The sequence below is a fragment of the Thermobia domestica genome, chromosome 5, assembly GCF_964235325.1.
Source record: "Thermobia domestica chromosome 5, izTheDome1.hap1.1, whole genome shotgun sequence".
NCBI classification, from domain to species: domain Eukaryota; kingdom Metazoa; phylum Arthropoda; class Insecta; order Zygentoma; family Lepismatidae; genus Thermobia; species Thermobia domestica.
In genome coordinates, this window is record NC_137458.1 from 160724439 (window position 1) to 160747247 (window position 22809).

At 35.8% G+C, this 22809-nt stretch overlaps 1 protein-coding gene and 1 long non-coding RNA gene across 2 annotated transcripts in view; one reads left to right on the plus strand and one right to left on the minus strand.

Moving 5' to 3' along the window:
- The window catches only part of LOC145686216 (uncharacterized), a 113673-nt gene that overhangs the window by 73238 nt on the left and 17626 nt on the right, over positions 1-22809 (minus strand). The window lies entirely within an intron of this gene.
- On the plus strand, positions 8070-13240 carry LOC145684715 (uncharacterized). Its single transcript, XR_014131373.1, has 2 exons — positions 8070-8194; positions 9339-13240. It is a non-coding gene; the product is annotated as an uncharacterized LOC145684715 (long non-coding RNA).

Sequence of the window (22809 nt, forward strand, 5' to 3'; positions counted from 1 at the left end):
GGACCCAGTTTCTTGAGGTTCAAGAGTAGGGATCGATTTCTGATATCACCATTGTGCTCAACGGATCAAAACCTTTGAAATGTCGCCAACGCCGTCCAACAACTTCATCTTTAATAGGTGAATAGAAGGGACCTGAGCCCATAACGCCAGGACCCCATTCCTTGAGCTTCGTGGTCTGAGCCTGATTTCTGACATTACTACTGCACTCAGGGGCAGTGGTTAGGGATGGGCACGAGCGAGTTCGAGTGAGTTGTTTTAAACTTCAACTCGAAACAGACATCTTTTAGCTCGACTCGGGAACTCGACTCGAAAAATTTCTTCCGACTCGACTCGAATTTGGATCGAGTTTCGAGTCGAGTCGAGCCAAATCGAGCCAAATCTTGTGTGTAGTTTCAAGTTCCTTTTTCACTTATTCTGCATAAACAATATAATTATTATCAATGTTGCTACTTCCACTACAACTTATTATTATTATTATTATTATTATTATTATTATTATTATTATTATTATTATTATTATTATTATTATTATTATTATTATTAAATTCTGTAATTAAGCTTGAAAGATAGACGGTTTCCATCTGAATAGTAAAAACTAGTTAACTGCCGATTTCGGTAGTCGTGAAATCTAGGACACAAGGACATCGTTCACGAGGTTCTAGGTTTGAGTTCCGGAGGATCAAGTATTCGTGCTTGGGCCAAAATTTGTTAAAAGTTATAGCGTGCCAGGCAAACATGTTTAAAACTGTTCTGCCTGGGTCTACGGTTGTCAACGACTTGTGCGGCTTGGCTCACAGCTTATTCAATATCGAACCGAACCGAGAACCGAACCGGATGTGCACGAGTCGAGACACAATTTGTAAAATTCGAGTCGAATCGAGACTGCTCGTAAAAATCTTGATTCGACTCGAATGTCTCAAAACTCTTCACATATTTTTAAAAATAGTTTTGAAGAAACTAATCACTCAGAAACAGTTATATATATATATATATATATATATATATATATATATATATATATATATATATATATATATATATGTATATATATATATATATATATATATATATATATATATATATATATATATATATATATATATATATTATACAGGTGCGGATCCAAGGGGAGCTACAGCCCTCTTGACACTCAGGTATACACTGGATAAAATAGGCTTCAATCCTGCTTTACACTGGATAAAGCGGCAAACAGTGATTTAGTCGCTCCCTTGATCATATCCTGGATCCGGGGCTTTAAGGGTTCATAGCTGTAAAACTATGGGACCTATCGTTAGGGATGCGCACGAGACGAGTCGAGACAGAATTTTCCTGACAAATTTCGAGTCGAGACACAGCTCTTGCAATAAAAAAGAATACATTTTTCGAGTCGAGACATCACTTTTACAGTACATTTTCGAGACGAGAAAGCCTCAAATCTTGTCTCGTGCGCATCCCTACCTATCGTAGTCGGGTTAAGACTTCACTTAGAAACTAATATGTGCGCTATCCAAAAATACAATGTTTCAGAATCTAGAGTACACATGCGACAATTTTTATAGAGGAACTTTGGCTATGTGCATATAATTTGAAGTACTCACCAAATACCTGTATAAAAATTGTTGCAGAAGTATGTTAGAATTCTGAAACATGGATATTTGGATAGCGCACGTACTAGTTCCTAAATAAGGTCTTGACCCTACTACGGTAGGTCGCCTAGTTTTGTAGCTATGGACCTTTAAAGTTCATTTCTTCATGTTTTTGGCAGCCTATAACTCCGAAATTAAGCATTTGTGCGCCCAGGTTTGTTATTATCTTTTGTCTTATCTTGGTGTCAGGAACAGTATTTCTTCCAGATATGTTTTTGGGGCACTGCCCCCCTCCCGGAGCTCTGATAGTGCCCCCCGGAGGAGACCCAAATATTACGTCTATAATACAATAATAAATAGAATAGTACCAGCAGTGCTCCCCTCACCCTGAACATTTTTTCTGAAAGAACAACTGGTCAGGAATCTCCTTGCATTTTTTAAATGGAGTATCGCATCGCAGTTTGCAGTGCAAATGGGAATGCAATGCAGCGCAAACATGGAAATGCAACATTGCATTTACATGTTTGCACTGCAAGTTGAAAAATGTATTGCAAATTGCGATACATCTTTGTGTCTTAAATTACTACATAAGCTAAAATAAGGAGCAAGTTAAAAATATATTACTATTATTTCAAGAAACTTCCCCCGACTTGAAGGGTCGGTTATTGCAAGAAAAAATGCCTCGACTTTGGATTACAATAGTTTTCCACTTTTGTATTTCCTTCCCTTTGTCAGTTTATTGTTACTGGGTCATTCTCCAGATCTTCTCAGGTTTCGGGTGATTATCCTTGTTTCTGAGCGTGTAATAATAATAATAAAAAAAATGTTCCTTGAAGAAAAGGCGCATTGGCAGCAGATTGGACCTAGCCGATATATGGTATATATAGCATGATTGTGGGTTGGTTAGTAAAACGCAGAAGTGCGTACAGTAGATCAATAAAACAGTAACGGTATTCTTCAATGCCAAAAATACAGTATAGGAAATTACTCGTCTTTATCTCTCTTTTCTTTTTGCTTTTCATTTGAAGTACTGATATACCTGATACCCATTTACGTTCCTTGTTAAAAACAACATATGTTTTAGCAAGATTTCTTCTTGGGAGACGCCGCGAACCTCAAAAAACATCCCGAACAAATGGACTCTCTCTTTCTGTGTGTGTTTGAACCAATGAGTTGTTTTTCCAAAACCTAATTGTTGAATTTGCCGCTGCTGTAAAACTATTTCGCTCAATTTGACAAATAATATAATAAAATATAATACTTATCCAGCAATGAGCGTGGATTGCAAGGAAAAGCAGTGAACTCTAAAGTACCCCTGTAGCAGGGGCGGATCCAGAACGGACTTCTGGGGGGGGGGGAAGTGGATTGTAGTACTGCTACTTAGCTAGTTTTAAGAGCTCCAAATTTTGGGATGGGTTTTATTTATATATAAAATAAGAAAGCTTCCTCTTCCGTGGGAGTGGGCAATTGCCCCGATCGCTCCCTGGATCCGTGTCTGCCCTATAGCCTCTCCTCGAAATTAAATGCATTGATCTATTATTTCCAATTCGAAGTCATTTTCGCTTCCATGTTAATAGTGACGGAGTTCTTGTTCTTTGTATCTCTGTACTCAAGAATAATAATAATAATAATAATAATAATAATAATAATAATAATAATAATAATAATAATAATAATAATAATAATAATGAAGCATCTGAATAATAATGATATTTTTAACCCTCTTCTTTAAACTTTCTGTGTATTTCTCTGAATCTGGATATGTTGTTTTATAGTGTATAATGCAAAAAGGCTTCAAACAGCAATCAGGCAAAAATTATTTGTGTAAAAGACACAAACGCCTTATCAGTGGCTCTGCAACTGACGTTGTTTCTGCTTGCCTTTAAACATAATGTTACGATTTACAAGGCACAGACAAAAGTAGAGAGCAACGTGAAATTTCGCCTAAGGGCACCTTCGTTGCTAAACTGAAGACTAGCACTCTGTCAACATATTGCATAGCTATCAATAAGTCACACTCAAAGGTTCTTTCCAAACGTTTTGGTATAACAGGTTAATCAAACTACGCTGTTGTAGGTAAGGGATGAGACTCTGAATGACCGATAAGTGTTGGAGTTCAGAGCCGTAGCTAGAAATTTCGTTGCCCGGGGCGAAGTAGAATTCGGCGTCCCCCGACACTCACCTTACCAAACTTTGACTTTTTCTTTCTGTGCTTTTATTTTTAACATATAACAGAAACACCTTTTTGTTGTTATGCTACGCTGTTTTTTCTTTTTTATCAAGCCGCTTAGACAGACCATTGCAACAGCCAAAAGCGATCGTTATGTATTCTTTAACAAATAAGAGCCACTCTGAAGAGGCTTATTTTAGACCTGCTGCTAAACTTGCCAAACTACCTTGTATACAAATCCATTTGGAGAATAATTATGAAAAAAGCATGGAGTCGATCCTCCTACGTCAGGACGACCATGTTAGACATGGAGTTGCTGGACGCGAGTGGTAGCGTTGGAAAGGTCCGGGTCCCCTGAGTGCAGTAGTAATGTCAGAAGTCTGGCCCAGGCCACGCAACTCAAGGAATGGCGTCCTGACGTTATGGATTCGGGTCCCTTCTATTCACCTATTAAAGATGAAGTTGTTGGACGGCGTTGGCGGCATTTGAAAGGTTTTGATCCGTTGAGCACAATTGTGATGTCAGAAGTCGATCCCTAAACTTGAACGTCAAGAAACTGGGTCCGGAAGTTTTAGACACGGGTTCTTTCTATTCCCCTTTTAAACATGGGGTTGTTGGACGCGGATGGTAACATTGGAAAGATCCTAGTCGTTTGAAAACAGCGTAATGTTCGAAGTCAGTTCCTGGCCTCAAAGCGCCAAAAATGTGGTTCCGCATTGGCTCAATATCAATACCTGGTTGCGTAAGATAGAACAACATTTATAGCTGTATGGATGGTTTTACCTCGCGTAATAAAATACTGAGACTGAACCATAGCAAAGGTTTACATCACAACCCAAATGCTTGGGATCGAATCTGATTTCTTACATCACCGCAATGCTCAAGGGACCAAGACCTCTCCAATGTTTAAAGGAAGTCAATGATGATAGAAGAATTGGTTGAATGAAAAGTGGCAAAAAGCGGGAGTACCCTGAGAAAACCTACGGATACGATCTTGTCCAACGCAAACTTACTTGGCCGGGGATCGAAACAATAAAGACCACACGCACCAGGGTAAGCGGTTTACCATTGAGCCCCACAACAAGAACAAGAAAATTGGAAGTTACTTGGAAATATTTTAGAAGCAATATCTTTCAATGGTAAAGACCACTGCCCGATGATCCTGTTTTAATAACTCCATGAGCAGAAAGGACTGATATGTCCCTCTCCTATATGGTATTTTTCAAACCATATACTTTATCGGGAATATTATCCTTTATTCTTCAATTCATGAATTGTTTGAGGTTGAAGTGAGCGTAAATGTTTTCATACTTAGGAGTCTGGATATGCAAACCTGCTTACCGTGGGGATTTACTTCTGTGAAATTTGGTCCATGAAGTTATACAAAAACCGGTAAAATAAGGAACGTTAACATTCTTACAATGAGAACAGATTTCAATTCCCGGTGGGAGTTAGCGTACGCACGACTTTATCGTGGGAGACCCGGGTTCGATTCCCGGTGGGAGCTCATGTGTTTCGTATTCCATTTTAATCAGTAGGTCCACGTCTCCTATAGCCACGCTGCTGACCGGGCAGTTAAACTCAAAATCACAATCACCACCACACGGCGGGAGTTTACATGGTTCGGGTTTTACGTTAATCAATATGTCCACGTCATATGGTCTTGCTGTTGAAAGAGACGTTAAACTCCAAATCAATTCAACTCATTAAGATCAGAGTTCTGAGTTTAATACCAGCTTGAAACCATACGTTCAAAACAAAAATTGAAATAAAATGAAATCTTTATGTTTAACGTCCCATGGTTATGCCGGTTAGGCTAAAGGAGACGGTGATAATGAGAAAGGAGTGAAATGGTGGAATGAAGAAAGTGGGAGGAAACGGGAGAACCCCGAGAAAACCCACCAGCACGGCGTTTGTCCACCACAAAGTCCAAACGGCGCGAGCTGGGATCGAATTAGGGACCCGAAGCACCGGAGGTGAACGCTCTACCACTGAGCCACCGCACCCCCCAAAATGAAAATTATTCATGCTTCTGATACCTATATAAAAATGGAGAGAGAGAGAGAGAGAATAAATATGGTTGTATTTTTCATAGGGCCAAAGTGGCTTAGTGGTAGAGCGTTCACCTCTGGTGCATGGGGTCCTTGGTTCGATCCCAGCTTGCACAAAGTCAGATTTGTGGTGAAGAAACACCGTGTGCGTTCGTTTCCTCAGGATTCTCCTGTTTCCTCCTACCTACATCGTTGCACAATTTTCGTTCACTTCTCATCATCACCGTCTCCTTTACCTCGCCGACATAAGCATGGGACGTCAAACTTAATTTAATTTCATTTCATTGAAAAAATTACTATAATTCATAATCTGCATCTTTATAAAGCAACTTTAACAATCATATGGATGTATAATGCTTAAAATTGAATTAAATCGCAATTGCAGTAATCTGCAATATTTTAGGTTTCTCATTTATTTACATCAAATGTTTAGTTATTTGATACTTTATAGCAAAAATATTAACTGCTATATAAGACACTATTATATACCTGTGGCGTGGAAGACCCTGGTTTGATTCCCAACGGGAGCTCATGTTTTTCGGTTTCTATGTTAATCAGTAGGTCCCGTCTCATATAGACTCGCTGCTGAAAAGGGCGCTAAACTCAAAATCAACTCAACTGAATAATTATCTATACATTGAATTTAATAATAAGGAGGGAGGCCGAATAAAGAGGGAGACCTTAAAATTTAAAACGTAGGGTCAGTGTGAGTCAGAGAGGTCACGGTGGGTGGTGTGTCACAGTGAATCACGTCCTGTTGACCCACGATCCACTGACCTACTCACAAATCTTGACCCAATTGACTCACTCCATCTCTGGACTGTACACACAGATAAAACAGACATATATGTAATCTGATCTTACTTGGCCTTCACTAATTTAAGATAATCTACAAAAAAATGAAAGAAAGCAATTTCAAACGCAAAAATATAGAAATGTATTTTCAACGGAACAAAAAAAAAGTAACAGCCCAGATTTGAACCCGGCTTTCTCCACTCAGCAAGCAGACGTCTTACCGACTTACCCACGGCATATCTTCCGACTTCTGGTTTTGAAACTTTATTTACATTGCGTGTGTTACGTAACAACGACGTTACGAGATGTCCTTACTGTCGTGTTAACACGCGTTCCGTAAATTTACGAAGTCGCTCTTTTAATCCAAAATCAATTCGACACACACGCACACACACATAGATGGCTAAGTGAGGTAAATAAAATTTAAACTTCAAATGGAACTGGGGTGGCTCACCGACAATGGCTGAGTTAACACGTTTGATAACAGCGCGGGTAATAGCTGACTTATAGATAGAGCCTGTGTAGGTAAGTGGATACCGCGTGAGACTGTCATTCTAAGGGTGTGGGGTTCGAGTCTCGGCCTAGACCGAGTTAAATTTTTTCCAACACTATAAATGATGTTCGCGTTTGATACTGAAAGAGATTTATCCTATGAAGGGAGAAAACCCACGATGGGGGCAGGGGGAAAGACGGACACTGTTTATCCTTAAGTGTTAAAATTTAATTTATTCCCATGTCTTTTGCTCTTTCCTTTCCTTCTTTTCTTATTTTGTTTAGCTTTCCATACTTTTTCGGTCTCTGCATGATGCGTATTATTGTTTTCGTTTCCTTTGCATTAATTTCTATCTGTTTGATCTTAAAGTGAATGGAATTTCTGCAGATTTATCTCGTGGTTGTTTCTCTAAGTGATGCTCTCAGATAGTAATACTTTTTCCTCCAAGTGGAGGAATATCCTGGCATGTTATGTTTTCGGGCACGTATTTGCTGTCATGTTGGTTGTCCAACTATCAGACATAGAGTGAAACTATCCTGCTACTGGAAAAAGCTATCATTTCTTATGTATCCAACCTCCACTTATTACAGTCGCTGACTGTACAAGAACGTTAAGGCCCGAACTCACGTCTTTTCTGTAAATTCTGCCTAATTTTAGGAGCAATTATACATATTTCAATACAGTTCGTACTCATATTAATCTCTCCCTGAAAATAAATTGCTGTGTACGTCCCTGTAGTAGAATACAAGGTAAAGATGCACTATATAGTAGCTTTGAACTTCGTATGGTGTAAATATCAAGTGTAGTTTTGGGCTTTTGACTGTTCTGAATTTATAGTTGTAGAAAACTATGTAGATTCTACTAATGTACTAATTTTATCTTACTGTGTCACTATTTTTAACGCATCAATATTTTTTGAGTGAATTCAAGTTTTGTTATAAATTTCAGATATGCCGTACATCTGCTGTGTACCAGGATGTAATGGTAATTATAAGAATGGACCAAAAGTTCATGTTTTTTTATTTCCGAAAGACGCGGAACTTCAGTCTAAATGGCTACGAAACATTCACAGAGACAATTATGTGCCAAATATAGCAAGGTAAGTATTACTGTAGCTTAATTCGCTACAATTTCATCTTTCTACCTTAATTTGCCTTTATCTTTTGACTTATATCTTTTTTCATCATTAATAGGTATGTAATAATTCCATTATCTTATTGCTATGTTGATCCTTTCGAGTTTGAATTCTGATTAAGGATATTCGTTGCCAAAATTGTTAATGATAAGAGAGATTAATCGCTATTTAATTTTATTGAATATACAAATAATAATGCATTGCTTTCATGGAACGATGGAACTCTTTTTATAAGCTACGACATTTTCAAAATTGCCTGCCTTAGAGCTGTAAACGAGATATGGTTATGATAATGTCGTTACCTTTAAAATAACTATTAGTTGTTATTTTAAGCTTGCAAAATAAATGTTGAGATTCTTTTTCTAAAAAAATCTTTTACCACTTAGCTTGAACTGTTTTTGAATTTTCGGATGGTCTAGTGATTTAATTTTCCAATTTCCTCTTTACTTATGAAATGCAATATTCACGTATGATAAAGGAAGGTAAAATATTTACCTTAATACGTGTTGTTTTTCTTTTTATCCCAGTATTTCAATACCTCTTAACTGATACTTTTATCAAAGGAGAAATATCAGGATTAAAAAGAAAACAACATATACTAAAGTAGGTATTTTAATTTTTACTCTATTTTACGTTAATATGCAAGCACATAAAGGTAAATTAAATACTTTAACGTTTCATGCATTTGTTTTAACGTCTCTATGTTCCTGGTTTGTTTCTCATCACATTACAATAATCAGGACCATGTCAACTTACATACGATTCAGTTCACCTAAGAGGAGGAATACATGATTTCATAGTGCAGTACGGAACTCTGCTTCTAAGGCTTGATTCTCTTCTACTACACGCAATGTCCCCATGTTCTGATGGATAAAATCATTTTATAGGTTTCTAAGGATCCTTCCGTTTTTAATAACTCCCTTCGTTTCACTAATCCTTTAATTGTCCCTCATTTTGTCTACAAACCATAACTCTGAGATTTTATACTAAGGACTTTAGCTTTCTCCCCCCGTCATTTCTGTAAGTCTCGAAATATCACTGTATTTACGTATATAGTTCATCTTAATATTGTCTTATCTTAATTTGTTTTTTATTTCGTATTTTTCAGATTTGTGAACTACATTTTGCACCAAACTCTATCAGATGGCATTCTCAGGCTTTTGATGAGAAAACTCAAAACTGTCAGGCAGGCGGATTACTGCAAAACTGTCTGTACCGCAGCTTATACACAGATCAGTACCCACGATACTACCAAATTACCCAACCTGTTTGAGTGGTAAAGCGGCCGTAAGGGAAAGTCCAAACAAACGACTTCTAAGAAAGGAAGAAGAACAAATATCGAAGATCATTCGGAAAAGTGAAGAAGAGTTTCTCAGACACGAGAAAGAAACCACTGTATCATCGGTAGAACAACTGAAACTGAAACTTGGTAAACTGGATTTACAATCATTTTGGTTAGGTCATTTTCAGAATGCGAGTGCAACTGTTTATCATATGGAGTTAATGCCTTGTCCGAAAATAACACTGTCTGTATGCATTTCTGTAATCATGGAAGTTAATGTATATGTTGGAAGTGTGAGCCTGAATTCGATGCACGGAATTCGGAAACTGCCTTGTAAAGTTAGCAATATACCACAAATTCAGGACATACTTGATAAACTGAAATCAATAGAGAACGCAGTAAATACAGACACAGATGTGAATTGCATTTTTAAAATAATAGAAACTTTGTTATCATCGGTTAAAAACAGTGTTGGTGAAGAAAGAACAAATATTGTTACGTTCCTTATTCAGCAAGTCTCTCTCCTCACAAGTAGCAAGTTCCAGTTCCGTTATTTACCTGAAATGTTAGTGTCCTTTGCATTATTACATTCAGTTGCACTACATGCATATCGCTTTTTTAGAAATTCAGGATATATAATTCTACCGCATCCCTCTACATTGCGTGGTGTGTGTAGTCCTTTTCCCACTAGTATATATAGCGAGCAATCTGAAAGTGATTACCTTAGTTATATGAAGCAAAAGCACACTTATTTACAATCAAAAGACAAAGCTCTGGTGTTGATGATAGACGAAATTCACTTGAGGCCATTCTTTGACTATAAAGGAGGTAACATTGTTGGGACAGCTTTTGACAACACTGATGCTGCAACAAGTGCTCATGTTTTTATGATCTCCAGTATCCAGTCATTATATGCAGACGTTGTCCATTATTGGCTAAGACAATCAATGCTATAGTTTTGCATTCTGTGTGTAAAAAAATTATCGTAGGTTTGGAGAATCTAGGATTGAAAGTGATATGCATTGTGACAGATAATAATTCAATCAACAGAAAGGCAGTGTCGTTGTTTACAACTCCTCCAGTTCAAAGTATTGTTTATCTCCATCCCTGTGATAAAAAATAGGCCATTGTTTTATGTTATTGAGCCTGTACATTTACTAAAATGTGTGCGAAATAATTGGTTAAATGTAAAAAAAATGCAGAAAAATGCTTGTGGTATCCTGACTTTAAGTATGAATCAAATGACAATATTAAGACAGCTTCATTTTCAATTCTTAAGCAGGTTCACAATTTAGAAAGTAACAGTTTAGCAAAATATGGATATCGACTACCGCTGAAGGCACTTGCTCCTACCAATATTGAAAGGCAAAATGTAAAATTAGCATTACAAGTTTTCAACGAATTTACTGCTGTGGGTGTTCGTGACTTGGAAAGATGCATAGCTTGCCCTACTACGAGGATACTGCCAACTTCATTGAAATTATACAACAGTGGTAGAGAATTGTCAATGTTAAATCACCAATGAAAGGACTCCGTTTGAACGACACTTTTGTTAAACCTTTAACAGCATCAGTTGAGGACCCGAGATTTGCCTTTTTGGGTGAATTTGTCAACTGGTTAGATCGGTGGGATGGAATGAATTCAAATACTGGCAGACTATCAAGAGAAACTTTCCCAGCGCTGAAAACGACATCAGATTCCCTCATGCAACTGGCTGTTTATTGTACCAGTGAATTGGGCATGACTTATATTTTGCCAGGCAAATATCAAACTGACTCTTTGGAATCACAATTCGGTATGTACAGGCAAATGTCAGGTGCTAATTATAGTGTGACCCTTCGTCAGATATTTGAGAATGAGTTACGTTTTCAGTCGTTCATGAAATTAAAAATTGCTACTGGCAGCTACGGTGATGTTCCAGTGACTAATGTTGATGATAATATGCCATATTTACCAGTTCTTGTTTACTTGGGAGGATATTGTTCCTATGTTGCTTCCAAAAAATTGAAGTGTGAAGAGTGCAAATAAATGTTGGTTTCAGACAAGGAAGTAGCGTATGATACAAACTGTTGCTTGCTGAAACGCTTAGACAGAGGAAAACTTACGTATCCAACAAATGTTGTTCTCAATACAGTTGTTTATAACTTTCTTATTGTTCAAATTTTATGCAAGGATTATGAGAAAGAATATTTAAAAGTACAAAATCAAAGAACAGTGGCAAGGAAACTAACATTCAGAGAGCTCCAGAGTAGAGAAATGTTAGATGTCTTGGATTTGTGTTCGAATGGTCATACTGCAGAAGTTGTAATTCGTTTGGTGTTAAATGTATCGAGTAATTGTCTATTAAGTAACTATTGCAGGATACGGTCAGAACAACAATGGAAGGGATTCAGCAGAAACAAAAAAGAAGGAAAATACAAACATTCAATGAGAAATTATACTAATCTTTTTATATTCTTAGTAGATTGATATAATCTCGAATATTTCAGACAGTTAACCAGGTGTTCATTTACAGTGCAAGGTCACACAAGTTAAATCATATTATGCAGCAAGACATTTACATCCTTTTTCCTTTAACACTAGTGGAAATTCATCAGCTTATATATTTACATACCAATTTAGATATTATTTTTGTCTTAAGGTATTTGATCGTATTAATATTATTTAAATGATATTAATACGCTGAAATATCTATGATAGAAAGAACGAATATATAATTAGGTAAAAGTGCACTTATCACAATCACATATACAGCATTTCGTGTGGGGAAATTTAGGAGTGTGGGAAAATTTAGAATATAAGTCTTTTTTTTTTTTTAATACGTTGCTCCGCAAATACGCATTAATCGTATACAAATTAATTAACTTCCACTGATGTTGAAGCAAATAGCATGAGAAATTTTACTGAAAAAAATAGCCAAAACTGTAACCAGATTAGTAATTATAAGCGGTTGCTTGGGTCAGATTTCGTTTCTATTTATGCATATTATTTAAGCCGTTGTGTCCTTGAAAACGGACTATCCGAAATATCGTCTACTACGAATGTAAAAAAAGGTTAGTGTAATTTCTAGTTTGAAAAATTGATTTCCGTACGTTTTATTAGTCAGCATTCAATTAGGTGTTACGACTGTGATTATTAACCCTCTAAATCTGTCAGGCACGTTCATGTGTATTTATATTAACGTTTTCGTACTAATGTATGATTGTGTGTACGATTTTTCACCATGTATATAGGCGTATTATTTAATATTTCAGTAGTGTTTGATATGTATAAATCAAGATTTAAATACGTCAAACCAAGTTATTAAAGCCTTGAATAATAATTTCGTTTTTAGTCGTTGTGAGAGCAAATATTGTTTACCTGTGTGGTGCGTCGTGGGGTATTTTTTTCCTACAATGTTTCGGAAACTTCACAGTTTCCTTATCCATCTAGTATTTTTCTTCAGATTACTTGTTGAATTCCTTAATTAATGTTTTCTTCTTTTCTCTCTCTCTCTCTCTCTCTCTCTCTCTGTTTAAAAATATGAATTAAACAATTGAACAAGTAATCCGGAGAATAAAACTAGATGGATAACCAAACATTGAAGTTTGCGAAATATTGTAGGAGAAAATACCCCAAAGTGCAACACACAGGTTAAAATATTTGCTTTCTTTTATATATGTTAATAGTTCGTTAAAATCATTCATTGATGTATAATTTCTGTAATTAATTGGAATATTTTTGCTGCTTTCTCAAATGGTATATAACTTTAGAATAATTATTCACTTTTATGCTAGAATATTTTATTTATTTTAGAACTCTTAGATTTCTAACTTATAAAATTTAAAATAGTGTAAATAAAATGAATAATACAAAATAAATGCAGAATTTAAGAAAAATATCGTATTTTTTTTTTAAAAAAAATAGTATTGGTATCAGTGTTACAATAAAAGTAAAGAGAGGAGGTAACAGATATGACAATTTCATTGGTCGGAGCTGTTACTCTACTACACTTTCATCTCCAGTACTCACTTTGCAAAAGACACTTGTTCTCCACGTAATAGGCGAATTTTGGATGTTATTGATGTAATTCCTTTGATAACAGGTTTCTTAGATCTACGTTTCCATATGATGCATTATATAAATAGATTCAAAGCTAATTTCGTATTTAAATTTAATAAAAAGGCTGAAGCTGTGTACATTAAGTTGTTTTCTAGGAGGATCTACAGATAGTCGCATTATATGCCGAAATATTCACGATAGATAATTTATGTATTTTGATCTTTCCAATAGCTAGTTCGCACGCAAAAAATTGGACTTTTTTATTTCACGAAGATAGTTTGATCGGTTTCTAAGCTAAAAATTTTAGTACTTTAAGTTCTAAAAATGTCTCCAAATTAATTTCTCAAAAGTTGGGACTAAACTGTGATCATAAGAGCTCTTTTATGAAATCTTGAGCCTACCAATAATGCGGTACTTGAGTCTTAGCTAAATCGTATTCTTGTACCTGAAAACGCATGTGCACAAAATATTGTGAAGATAGTTTGTTCATTTTGAAATATAATGGAAGCGCTCGAAAACTCCATAAAGTGATTTATGGTAGTTGAACCATGACTAAATCGCTTTCTTATTCGCTCCAACGTATTTGCACAAATTTTCTTGAAGATCCTTTATTTTTTAAATATAATTGAGGCACTCCCGAGATGAAGAGCCCGAAAAGGCCGGTAAGCAAGTTTTGTCGAAATTTGAGACTAAGCTAAATCTCTTTACTACACTCAAGAAAGGTAGTTTTACAAAATTTCATGATGATATTAAGACCTATTTTAAGTTAAAAATTTTCCGCTCACAAATGAAGTTCGAAAACTCCACTGAACTAATTTGAGTAACTTGAAACTTAGCTGAAACACTTTCTTGTACGCAAAAATGCATTTAAGAAAAATTTCGTGTATATAGCTTGTTCTTTTTGAAATATATTTGAGGCGCCCCTAAAATGAAACGCCCAAAAACGCCACTAATCTAATTGTAGATAATTGATCCATACCTAAATTGTTTTCTTGTACGAGGCAATACATTTTCAGAATATTGGTGAACATTCTTTGTTGTTTTTGTAATGGAAGTGAGGCGCCCCCTAATTGATGCGCCCAAAAACGCCACTGAACAAGTTTCTCGAAAGTTGAAACCAAGGTAGATCCATTTCCCGTATCAAGAAACGTTTCATCAGCAAATTTCATGTAAATCGTTTGAGCCGTTTTTAATATAATGGGCTTTCAAGCTTTCCTCCATTGTAATGTGATAGCCCTACCGATGATGACGTCACATATTCGTCCACAGGCCTTTATATCGGTGGCTACGGCTCAAACCATATCTTCGTGTAAGTCTGGTCAGGACAGAACATCACCGTTATTCGTATTTGAAATAGAGCAAGAGATAGCCTCCAAGCTTGAAGAAGATAAAATTATTGACATATTCGCAAAGTCGTCACATAGGCGTCAGAGTTTGTATTCAGCAAGTCATTTATAAATGCAGTGTGGCAGAACCATAGATCACATAGCCTAACGTTGTCAAATGATGCAGGGACAGCATAAAAAAGTGTTGTAATATTAGGCCAATATGTTACCAATTATTATTTTTATGCATGTACTTCTTTAATTAGATTTTTATGTTCACGAAAGTTCAAGTAATTGTAGGCCTCTTTGATATTGATTTATGTTTGAGACGCACGGAAGATATTAACGATTTTGTGAACAATAAAATATCAACTGCGGCTGGTACTATATGTTGCATGGTTGTGCAACCGAATATTTTTATAATACTAAAAATATTTTTAAGTATTAAAGTAGTGTATCAGTAAAAAATAAACCTTTGCTCTTGAGCGCAAAACGGTATTGATGGATTTCTTTTTAAAAAATCAATTAAAAAACTTAAAGAAAGAGAGAGCTTTACATTTCCAGTGGCAGCGAGCGTTGCCACTGGAAGCAGTAACATTGAGCATATGGCAGCGAGCTCCTATCTCTTAACATGGGGAAGTGGATTTATTCTTGCATTGCTCCTATCTTCCTATATTGCCCGCTTGCAGTTGCACGTTCTTCCGCAACTGGTCAGCTTCTGTAATAGTTACGCAGCGCTTGACTCAATTGATAGAATGAGGGAGATACAGACGCTTGGAAGAAAGAAGTTATTCACAAAACACAATCTCAAAAGAACAAATATAAATCTGATGGTAGCAGGGACGGATACAGGCTGAAAGTTTGGGGGCGGTCGTTCGAAGTCAATAGATTTTATTTTATATTTATAATACAAAGGTGAAAATTCTTGGGATAAGTTTTATTAAAAAAAAAAATCCTATTCTGGGGGAGGGGGGGGGGGTCGATCGAGTCTCGAAAAAGAAAATGTCTTACCACTAGTCTAATTCCTAGCTCTGTCTTTCGTGCACATGATCCCGTGTTCCATTTCCGACAGTGAGCATAAAAAATTAATATCAAATCATTCACTTCCAATACTCATCTGTCTTCTTTAGCCTAATTCGCAGGAATGTTAAAACTATTTTTTTATTTTCGAAGGAAAACATCTTAGATTTCATGCTTCTTTATACTAGAACAGCAGACAAAAACACGTGGTTTCTGAAAATGGTTTTTTTTGTACCATATATTTACACAAAGAAATGCTAACAAAATGTATATTGGAGGAGGAGAGAGGTGTTTCTGAACCCTAAAGAAAATAAAGCGTAAAATATTTGCAGTAGTGATGCTTTCTATTCAGAAAGCTTGGCGAGCAGCATTTCAGATTTCAATGAAGTCAGAAAAATTTGAAGTCCAAAAGAACGAAGAAAGACCTTCCATTCTAAAATGCATAGTTTATATAATTAAGGCCGTGTCTAACGTTTTGAGCTGAGATAATCAATCCCTATATAATAACATGGTGAACTTCTTTCCAAAATATTACGAAAACTATTTGTCTTATGCAGTTCAAAATTTCTCCAGATGTTAACCTATCCCAATACTACATGTTTACTTTTTTATTTTTAAACTAGCTCTTATAGTTCATTATTATTACATTTTAAAAATAAATGTGGCAACGCTGGAAATAATATAAAAATAAACACAAATTCAGGTATTGGAGAATCATCAGGGTTTCTTTTCCTGTTCGTGAAGTTGCAGATACAATCTCTCCTGATTCATTCACACCATTGTTCCTCACTGATCTTCCAAAAGTTGTAGGGGAGGATAACAAGTTATGAAATGAGAAAAAATCGTTCATCTAATAATGTGGAGAGTGTATATCTTCGAAGTTATGTTAGTTGACAATCTGATCATATGGTTCGGAAGAAGAATGGGTTGCAGAAGGCAAGACTGGCTGCTGTCAGAAATGAGACAACCTTATCTGCCTACACATCTTTTTACTTGTATTTTATAACAAGCCTTGTCAAACAGCATGCACTTTCTCTATTTTCATTTTTCGACCATTTTTAAGACTAAGTCTTGATTTTTGCGTGGTGAAAAAAGATGAGACACAACAGAGGAAACGCAAAACTAAAAGCAATATTATAAATATTTTGCTTTCCAAAATAAGGAATGTAACTAAAAAATAAAACATAACTTTAAAAGAAATATCTGGGAAGATGAAAGAACAAATCATGGAATTTCAGGCGTGTGCCTAACAGTAATATACAAAATAAATAATAAATAAATATTACAATATTTCTGAGTACCTAGATAATTTGGACCCAACATTGGCATTCCAAAGATAAGCAAGTGAAATATTTTTTCACATTATTTTGACTGAAAACCTGATTTACAGAATTGATAAGTTCGGGGGAAAACAACGATAACTCTAATTTTAAAACCGCGTGAGTTGGTTACAGGGTTACAAGAAACAATAATAACACTCATGTGAGCTGAATTGTGGAAACAATTCAAGATTAAAAAAAAAAAAAAAAAAATACTAAATATGCTGTTGTTTCAAATTTGAACTCTTTCGACAATTAAGCTCACATGAGTGTTATAATTGTTTTCCCCCAAACTCTTCAATTATATATACATATACAGGGTGATTCAATAAGAACGTACAAGGCCTATATCGCAGCTAATACTGCACGTAGAGCCTTCAAACAAAAAATTGCGTTACCAAATCGTATGTGTAGAATGCAATAAAATAGTAGCGAGACCAGTGGCATTTCGTGAAGACCTCCAACGGGGGGCAACTTCAAAATTTGAAATGAGAAGTGGTATAACTGTTGGAATCGTTCGAAAGGACATTAAATGTCATGCAATTTTTAGAGGACAAACTTTGTCATATCCTTTCCCAGTTAGCCCATAAAATATTCACTATACACTTGGAAAACAATAATATTTATAACAAATAAATGACAAGGCAGAACATAATAAGTGATTTTATTAATTTTTGAAAGAGGAAAGGAAAGATATTTAAGCACTTAGTTCCAAGCTTATTAATATAACACTTGCGTCGAAGAGAGATCTTCACAGTTCGCTCATCATATAATTTAATTAAATAAAAGTGCAGAACAAGAATGGAGTGCCACTTTTTTTTGGGGGGGGGGGGGATTTACGTGTAAAATCTGTTAATTCAGAAACAAAGAATTTATTTATGTAAGCGAATAACGTGTAACCCATGTAACTGAGATACAGGGCTAAAAAGTTTGCCCCATCACCATGATATTGTTCTATGTGAACAATGCAATGAACATAAGTATTTAGTAGTATTATGAAGGTTAATTTACATTTATGCACTAATAATTATAACGAATATATTCTGATTAGTGGCATATTTTGGGGGCTATCGAACTCGAAGCCCCCCCCGAAATAATTTCATTATTATTTTCCCATTATACGTTCAACACAAATGCATCTTACTGATTCTCAAGCCTCCCCCCCGCTGAAACAAGATCCTAATTGCTACCGATTTTGATAATATTTGAATCGGTATTATAAGCAGTAATACTATATAGCAAGTTCAAACCTGAATTATCACAGAAATAAGAACACGTAATATCTTAATAACTGTAGTCATATTGTCGAACGAAGTTTCAAAGGGTTGACCTCTTGAATGAAAATGTTATAGATACTTGTTAATTTGCATTTGAAACTAACATCTCTATAAGTGCATTGGCAGTTTATACTGGAAAATATTTCACTGTGGCGTAGGAAAACAAAAACTAGATATTGCATCTTTTTACCTTTTTAAATTCGAGACGAGGCAAGAAACACAACAATTATCGTCTCGTTTTCGAGACGAGAAATTCCTCGAGCCCTGTGGGCAACACTAATTTACCCAAGTCTTGGATCTCAAACACTATTTTACTGTCACATGATTCATATGTAAAAAAAAAACTACAAATTGATAAAATGATGGTACGAAAACAATGAAGAGCATTTATCTACGTTTAAAATATACAAGTCATTACACAATTTACTCCAATAATAAGTATGGTTTAAATGTTGTTATATCACACTATTCGTGGACCAATCGTGACGCAGAACGGTTGTGATAACTTAAGATTCAAATTAAGAAAAACAATTAGGGCATGATTTTTTTTTTACATAAATTAACAAAACGGAAGAACAAAATTTCGAGACAAGAGCGGAAGAAACCTTCGAGGATCGAGACAAGACAAGACCTGTTAAATTTAGTAGATGAGACGAGAAAACCTTATTTCTCGTCTCATTTCATAGAGAACACTATTTGAACGATATATATATATATATATATATATATATATATATATATATATATATATATATATATATATATATATATATATATATATATATATATATATATATATATATATATATATCACTCTTTCTTGTAGCGACTTCCTGGCAGATGTTGGTACATTTCTTTGCATGAATAATCAATGTTATGGCATATCAATCTGCAAGCATATAATCAATCTTTATGCTATTATTGAGGAATAGAGCACTGTAAAATGCATTAAGCTATTATTTAGAAATGAAATGAAATCTTTGAGTTCTACGTCCCACAGTTATGTCGGCTAGGCTATAGGACACGGTAATGATCAGAATCAGAATGAATGAAATGGTGGAATGAAGAAAGTTTGAGTAAACAGAACATCCCCGAGAAAATCCATATACATGTTGTTTGTCCACCACAAAGCATACTTGGCGCGAGCTGGGATCGAACCGGCCACCCCACACACCAGAGGTGAGCTGTCAGAGATGAGTAATTTTCGGGAATTCATACAGCGTCTCAAGAATGGGTTATCTTTCTTCCGTTAACTTTGCATTCAGACCAAAAGAGGAAGAAATCAACCGTTTTCGGTTTTAACATTGATCGCCATAAAACTAAATTGGTAGTAGATAACGACAGTTTTCGAAAAACGATTGAGCATCTGAAGAAAATACCATCTTCACCTGTATCTCTCTACTGAAACAGGAAATGGTAAAATAATTTCATTCTTCCGGTTTCAAGCTCCATAGAGCCCCCCGGGGCTATGTGGATAGTGTATGCGTCTTGTTGCAGGAGACTAGAGTTGAATTGCCGGCGAGTTGAAGCGAGTTTACTATTCAGTTCACTATACAGTTCAAAACTATTTTTATAAGATGAACGCTTCCCTCACGTGAAAGCAACACAGACAGCTTTTCTGAAACTTTCATACGTCGTTACTTCCAATATGCCTCTACAGGTAACGATTTGTCGAGATGTTTACGCAGAATCAATGAAATCTTTATGATCTATGAAGAGAGAGAAAACTGACTTTGCTCTTATCTGCTGTCAATCTGCATTCCATTGGTATCTTCGTTTGCGGGGACAACCCAAAGTTCACGCACGTGACCTAGTGGGGGCAGAGAATGAAAGAAACTACCTGCTTAGTCTCCTATCTGCTGTTCTGCGTTGTTGCAACATAAAGACCATAAATTAAACAGCTTTTAAATGGAAGAAAATTAATTTTCAATTAGCGCGTTTTAATGTTACCCTAGCAAGAAAAAATAAAAGTGAACATGCAATATTAATACTAACAAACATTTGGACGAATTTTGAAATGTATAAAGTAAATAGTTTCCATAATATTTTGGAAAGAAATATGCCATGTTATTATATAGGGAAATCCCATCGCATTCCGAGTGTTGGACACAGCCTTAAATAATTTTGTTTAACTGCGTGCATGCAATTTTCTTGCTTTTTTACTTCTTTTCGGATTAACCCTTTGGGGATCCTGGCTTTTTGGCCTATTTTTTAGACTTTCATTCAAGCAGCTACTGTTTCGTCACTATTTATCCTAGGATCATGGTTCATACCTCGTTCTCTTCAGAATAGAGCTGGCTTTCAAATGGTACCACTTACATGCTCATACCATATACCAGAAGCGGGGAAAAAAATGTCAAAGTGAAAATTTCGGAGGGAAAAATTTTTTTCTCGAACTTTGGCCCCCCCTGGACCCACCCTGTGTGATCGTAGCCATCTAAAAAAAATCTGATAAATAGTACTTGGTGTACTGAATGTGTGTGCCAAATTTCAAGTTTCTATCTTGAATAGTAAGGGAGGGAGAATTTTTATCAAAAATTCCCACAGTGCCCCAACGTACCATAAAACACTATGATCTGAGGGAAAAAAATTCCTGAGACATCCATAATTACCCTAGGACTATAATCCACCAATCATTCTCTTCAGAATAGAACTGTCTTCCAGGCGGTACCATTCACATGTCTCCATCATGTATCTAAGGTGGGAAATTCCTCAAAAAAGGGATTTTTTGGGACAAAATTTCCAGTTTTTCAAACTTTGCCCCTTTGGACCCCCCTGTTTTTACGCAGAAATCGGAAAAAAACTTCTGGTAAATACTACTCGGTGCACTGAATGTTTGTGCAAAATTTCAATCTTCTACGTTCAAAAATAGGCCCGCCAGAAAAAATTCCCCTACTTTGCCCCACTTTTACCCTATACAGAAGTATATTTGGATAAAAATTCACTGAGACGGCCCTAATTACCCTAGAATAATAATTCGACCGTCGTTCTCTTCAGAATGGAACTGCCTTTCAGACGGTATGACTCACGTGGTCCTATCATGTATGTGTGGCGGGAAAATGACAAAAAACGGGATTTTTTGCGGCAAAATTTCCCTTTTTTCAACTTTTGCCCCTCTGGTTCCGCCCCTGTTTTAACACTGACATCGGAACAAAAAATCTGGTAAATACTACTCGGTGGACTGAATGTTTGTGCAAAATTTCAATCTTCTACGTTCAAAAATAAGCCCGCCAAAAAATATATATACCGACAATGCCCCATGTTTCCCTATATAAAAGTATATTTTTCAAAAAATCCCTGAGACGTCCCTAATTACCCTAGAATAATAATTCGACCGTCATTCTCTTCAGAATGGAACTGCCTTTCAGATGGTATGACTCACGTGGTCCTATCATGTATGTAAGGCGGGAAAATGACCAAAAACGGGATTTTGGGGGTAAAGAAATCCCTGTTTTTACCCCTTCGCCCCTCTGGTTCCCCCCCTGTTTTAGCACTGACATCGGAACAAAAAATCTGGTAAATACTACTCGGTGGACTGAATGTTTGTGCAAAATTTCAATCTTCTACGTAGAAAAATAAGCCCGCCAAAAAATATTGAACATAGGCTTAGAAAATGAGAAGAGAAATTTTTGACTTATGACGTCATCACCTCCTGTGTCTGGACGCAGGACGGTCTGAAACCATACGTAATGTCTTCTACAAGGCCTCTGGACTTGGAAAACAAAAAAAAACCCGGACGAAAAAGCTCAAATAGAAGAGAAATAACGCAATGTACCATGAAAAGTGCATATGGTACAAATTGTACCATAGGATCCCCAAAGGGTTAACGCCATCATTCATGGCTTACAGTACATGCTATATATTCGATTTATCTCTTCTTCAATAACATGAGTGTAGAGGTTTTGTATATAAATAGTGTATAAACGTACATTGATAGTGGTTGTTTTTTTTAAAAAAAAAAGGAAATAGCTTATATATTAAATCAATATTAGAGAAATAATTTAATCAATAATATACATATAGAGCTTAAAAGACTTTCCTCTTCATACTTCCTGAATATTTTTTAGATAAGACTCAAGAATGCTGGGAGAGGGGAACACTTGCGCGTTCCTACATACCTTTGATATTGCAACATTGCAACTGGTGCTTGTACAGACCACGAACCGCTACTGTAAAATATACTAATATATAAAGGAAGCCAGAATCTTTGAAAAAATGCTAAAGGTTGTTAATGCTTATTAAATTTACACGACACTCAGTTGAAATTATATTGAAGTTTATTAGTCTAGTATATAATGTTTCTTCAACTATGTAG